Here is a 6,388-nt window from a genome sequence, read left to right as displayed (position 1 = left end):
AGTTTTTTGTGCCACAACTTAGTCTCCTCTTGTTGTGTCAGGAGACACTTTAGTGAGGAGGTTGGTAGGTCAATTGTATAGATGTTGTTTTTCTTAATTCCTTTAAGTATAGTTTTAGGATTTTTAACATTTTAATTAAACACTCAGAGTTTGAAAATGTGACTAAGTACCGAGAGTCACATAATTGACTAATGCTAAACAAGTTGAAATTCAATTGATCAACCAATAAAACTTTTCGAATATAAAAATCGAAACTTAGTTTGATATTACCTATCTTGATTACCTTAAGTGTTCTGTCATTGCCGAATGCAACTGACCCTAGATTTTGAATTTTATCTTGGTGAACTTCAATCGATCTCTAGTCATGTATCTGGAGCATCGACTATCCAATATCCATTGGTCTAAATTTTTATATTCCTACATATAAAGTATTGATTTGGATCCAATTTTAAAGGATTGTAAGATAGATTGGATTGGGTTCATCCCCTTATTTTTCATCTCACCCAATCTAGGTTTTCAAACATGTTATTTCTATAAGTGACTGTGAGATGGTTGATTGAGTTTTAAGTTTAATTTAACTTATTAGAATTATTAAGTTAAGTTAAGTTATGAATGGGTTAAATTGATTAGATTTAATAAATTTATTTGAATTGAATAAGATTTATTAATTTAATTGAATAAGATTTATTAATTAAAATTTATTCATTGATTAATTCATTAATATTAATTAATTAAGATTTATTAATTGATTTATTCATTAATTAAAATTTATTCATTGATTAATTTATTAATATTAATTATTTGAGATTTATTAATTAAGATTTATTCATTGATTAATTATGATTTATTAATTTGGATTAATTAATTAATTTATTTGAATAATTAAGATGATAATTAAGATTTATTAATTGACTTATTAAGTTTTATTCTAAATTTTACCTAAGTTCATCTCACCCTTTTCTAAATTATCAATCAGGAAACCTTATAGGTTTTTGTGAGATGGTTAATTTTATCTTTAATTTAGATTATCATCTAAGAATTGATTTACATTTGAGTTAGACTTATGTTTTACAATCAATCAATTAAATATTTATTTCAATGATTGACTTCCAAACTGTGGTGAGGCACTAGACCTTCTTGGGTATGAGATCATCCACTACTTCTAGACAAAGCCTTTCAAAGAAATTGGATATTTAATTTCCTTTATGAAATCCCTAAGTCTAACTGTTCAAGTGTAAACCAAGCCTAGGTCCTTATCTAGCCTAGTCTACGCATGTATAATAAAGGCAGTAAAATAAACATCAAACAAATTTATTTATCGATAAAGATGGTCTTTCTATTGGCTCCCCCTGGATTATAGCCTCGATAAGGTCTATCAAGGTACTGAATTTGATCCTTGGGGATCCAATATTAATCAAATCAAACTTAATTAATCAAGTTCGACTTGGGGACCCATGTTTGGAGTATTTTTCTACTAGTTCTATTTACAAGCGATAAGTAAGATTTGTATTTTTGTTTAGCCTTAAATCCAAGTTTGAATCGGATGTAGACGACTCTTTGTTTTCCAAGAATCAGATCAAGATTCTTGGAACCTATGGTGAATCGTTCCAACGTATCCTTAAGTTCTTTAACTTAAGTTTTCAAATTGAAATTTTCTTCCTCAAGTTATTAAACTTGAGTTGAACTTTCATTTTGAACTGGCTCAGTCAAAGGACTTAGTTTAGTCTCCTCCTTAAGGATTGTTACCTCCTTTTGGAGTGACTTGACTCGGAGGTTGGATTTGGCTAACTTATGCATGAGATAATTAACTAAATTATGTAATTTATTTAATTGAGAGGTTCTTATAGTGGGGTTGATCCTTCGGAAACAGATACGGATCCGTGGCTTCTCTCGGATTCTGTTTCAGACTCACTCTCCATTTCTGATTCGTTGACTTGTTCCCGGGCTGTAAGCGCGAGGAAGCTCATCTATTCGAGCTCTTCGTCAGAGTATTTTGAAGAAGACTCATCCCATGTCGTCTGCAGTGCTTTCTTCTCCCTTTGCTTCTTTGTTTCTTTTGGTTCGGATAGTTGGCTTTGATGTGCCTCTTTTTGTTGCAGTCGTAGCAAGTTACTTCAAACTTCACTTTTGGACTTGATTGCACCTTCTTGGACTGAATAATTTTCTTTATGTCTTTCTTGGTGAATCCTTTCTTTTTCTTGTAGAGCTTTCGTACAAGGTTGACGAGTTTGGTTGCTATCTTGTCGTCGTCTTCTTCTGAGTTCGGTTCCTCTTCGGACTCAGGTTCAATCTGATACTTCTTTCTAGTCTCCTTTGTCTTGCTTGTACCTGTAACCAATGCAATACTTTTCTTGGATGAGCGTGTATTAATCTATTCGTGTAACTCAAATTCTGAAAATAGTTCATCTAATTTAATTAACGAAAGGTCCTTGGATACTTTGTAAGCATCTACCATGGATGCCCACAAAGTATTCCTCGGGAAGGCATTGAGTGCACACCTGATTATATCGCGATTTTCTACTTTCTGACCGATTGCATGAAGACCGTTCAGCAGGTCCTGAATCTGCGCATGAAATTGGCTAGCCGACTCACCTTCTTGCATTTTTATGTTATACAATTTATTTAAAATCAAATCATGCTTGCTTACCTTTGTATCAGAAGTTCTCTCGTGTAGCTCGATTAACTTTTCCCATAACTCTTTCGTGCTTGAGAACGGGCCGACTTGGTTTAGCTCTTCTTTTGTCAGACCGCATTGTAGAGTGCATGTTGCTTTGGCGTCAGCTTCAATTTTCTTCATCAAAGTTGTGTCCTAGTTCTGGCACGACACTAGCTTTCCAGCACCATCAAGTGGAAGTTTGAGACCCGTTTGGATGATTATCCACATCTCGACTTGCGTCTTGAGGTGGTACTCCATACGGCTCTTCCAGTAACCAAATCCTCGCTAGAGAAGAGGGAGGGTGTGCAGTGTTATACCATTCGTGATGGGCCATTTAAGAAGAAATCTCGCACACAATAAACAGATAGCAAATATTCCAAGACTTGGTTTTGGATTACTAGTGCAGGAACAAGAGAATATAAAACTCGAGCGGTGTTTGCACCGACTTCGAGAAATGAAAGAACTCGATCGATAAAATAGATCGGAAGGCGACAATTTTACCGATTCCGATTGACTCTAAAAATTTAAAAAATTATCACGAAAAAATTGCTTGAATGGTAGTTTCACCAATTCGAAGCGACCCCACTCTGATACCAATTGTAGGATCGTAAAGCGCTAGAGGGGGGGGTGAATAGCGCTCGTGACTTTTAACTTTCGTTTTGAGATAATCGATCAGAGATACACAGTGGAATAATAAAAATAATACACAACCACCAAGATTTTACTTGGCCTGGAGCTTGTGGCGACTCCTACTCCAAGGACCGCACATAAGAGTACTTTCGTTAGGCAATCCACTATCAGTTTAGAAATTACAAGTATAAAACTAAAGTACAATGATTTATATTTTAAGTGCAATAATAAAAGTATACCGATGACTTTTCAGATATGGATGGTTGTGCTTTTGGTCGTCGGAGTCACGTCGCTCGGTAGCCGAAGTCGCGTCGCTCGGTAGCCAGAGTTGCGTCGCTCGGTAGCCGGAGTCGCGTCGCTCGGTTGCTGGAGTCGCATTACTGAGTAGCAGGTTCATCTTGTAGAGCAGTGTACAGTAGAAAGATCATAATTCGAAGTTGTTTTGCATCAATTCGTGACCTGCTTATATAGGGTCGTTGAGGCACCTTCAGTGAACTCTTATACCCCAAATCACAGTCGTCGATAAGCTCGGCTGCCGTCGCTGATTATCCACCTGAAGGTGCCTTCAGTGTCCTTGGAAGGCGTCTTCAGCATACTTGGAAGGTGCCTTCAACCCTGCTTCCTGCGCAGCTGCAGCCAAGGCGCCCGAGGTGCCTCCAACAGCCTTGGAGGCGCCTCAGACACTATTTATCTGAGTGTATCCTAGTGCAACTTCATTCCTGCAGGGCATATTAGTCTACAAACAAAGTATACCCTGCAAAACTAAATTAGCACAATAAAATACAACAAATACAAGTATTTGACAGTCATCGGATTGTCTGGTTCTGACTTCGAGTTTCTCGAAAACCCTAAGTCGAACCGACGCCTACTGTTCCCTCACTGGGGAACGAATCCTCACCTACTCCACTCAGGAGAGTTTACCTATTACTAGACAGGTCCTCCAGACCGACTGGACTTTTGCTCAGCGCCCGAGGCTCCTGGTCTTCATACTAGATGCCCACTCTACGACCCGTCTAGACTTCCACCTGATTCGTGAGACCAAGATTTCAACCTAGAGTCCCCGACTCTAGGATTTTGCCCGAAGCTCTTGACCCGCCAAGACTTTCTAGCTAGAGTTACCACCCCATATGATCTAGGTTTACCACTTCCTACGGTTTTCTATCTGCCTAACTACAGCTAGGATTTTTACCTAAGAACACTTAGGATTTTCCTACAATCTCATTCAAACTCGTTAGACCACAAATAACCTTAACTTTGAACCATTTTCCATTATCAAAACTCAGATTCGATCATCTGATGCTTCCCACACTAACAACATCTACTATCACACCATCTTTATTCTGCTTAAAAAATGACTTCTCTTGCTGAACAAATTCATATACAAATATTGTCATTAAGGATTATAAAAGAATGAATTACCTACAATTAATCCTACCTTCAATATTTTGGTCTTGAGCTTCTTAAGTTTAGCACATTTTATTTCTTTATTTGATGAACATGTGTCTTCAGTCTTTGATGAGGTAGGAGCTTTTGGATCTACATCCTGAATAATCTGTTTGCCTTTCTTTTTACACTCAAATATTTTTTCTCTGAGTTCTTTTTCTTTTGGGGCCTAGTCTAAAATTTGTTGGTAGTCTTAGCATATTAGGATCGATGTGTTGGTATAATTTACACTAATGATCTAACTCAAGTTTTGATGAATGATAAGTGAATTAAAGTTAAAATGTTTATGATCTAATTATTTTACCAAGTGTACAGGTATTGACGGGTCTGGAGGACTTGACACAAGCTAAAATTAGTTAGGTCCGCAAGACCCAATAACTGGTGCAAAGTCCAGATAGGTCCATGAGACTCGATATCTGGTGGGAAATCTGGTTGGGTTTGCGGGACCTAACAAATGGCCAAAGTCCAGTTGGGTCCGCAGGACTTGACAACCAGTAGAAGTCTAGTTTGGTTAACAGGACCAGACAACTGGCAGAAAGACCAGGTGGGTGAAAGGCAAGTCAAGCGACTGCAGTTGGCAAGTAAAAGGTAAGCAACTAGAGAAAAGATCCAGTGAGGATACGCTCTCAGTTAAGGGAACAGTAGGTGTCGGTCTAGCTTAGGTCTATTTGAGAAACCTAAGTTGAGACCTTGACTAGATCTTAGTCTCAGAGAGATAGGATATAATTACTACTTGAACTTTATTTTACAAGATAAACATATTTTGATTGCTTAGACTAACTCTTTTTTACAGGAAAGAGAAGGCTAAAAAAGAGTGGTCTAGGCGCCCGGACCGGGAGGGTGCTTGGCTAAGTTCAGGTGCTTGGAGCTGGTCCAGGCGCCCATATCAAAAAATTCATCCAGAAGTTGAGTTAGAGCACGATGATTAGCCGAACCCACGTCAACGGTCTAGGTGCTCGGAGGGGGTTCGGGCGCCTGGAGGTGGATCAACTTTGCGGATGAAGTTTCGATGAGAGCTCGCCATGTCAGCACAGTCCAAGCTCTCGGGAGGGGATCTAGGTGCCCGGACGAGGCTATAAAAGCAGCTTTCAACTAGCAATGTCACATCCCGAGGGTAAGGGTGTCCAATCAAAATCGGATAGCACTTCCCCTGTAACAGTGACAATTGGAACCAATATACATCCACACTCAACATATAAACATATTCAACAGCCCACACGGCTGGATATAAGCACAACCACACAGTTTATAAGCAGCTGACATGGCTGAAAGTAAACACAACCACGTAATTTATAAGCAACTCACACGGTTGAAAGTAAACACAGCAGAAATCAAAAAAAAAATACGAATGTAAAACCAACAAAGTAATTATCCAAAATACTTGCAATCACCAGACTAGACTCCAAAATCCACATCAACTAGTTACAACGCAAACTCGTGAAAGTACTATACCACCCAAACAGAAATAAGACTGAAAAGAAAAATTATCTTCGAATGTGACGCGGGGCTGACAACCAAGACTCTCCAAACATCCTTGATTCATCTACCTGCTACCTGGCGAAAGAAAAACCAGTTTGTGGGGTGGTGAGTGCTGGGACTTAGTGAATAAAGGAAAGATAGTGCATGAACATAATATACAAATAGAGAATGAGCCAACAG

The sequence above is a fragment of the Zingiber officinale genome, chromosome 3B, assembly GCF_018446385.1.
Source record: "Zingiber officinale cultivar Zhangliang chromosome 3B, Zo_v1.1, whole genome shotgun sequence".
In the NCBI taxonomy this organism is placed as follows: Eukaryota; Viridiplantae; Streptophyta; class Magnoliopsida; order Zingiberales; family Zingiberaceae; genus Zingiber; species Zingiber officinale.
The sequence above is the reverse complement of the archived record's forward strand: the minus strand, read 5'-3'. Positions refer to the sequence as shown.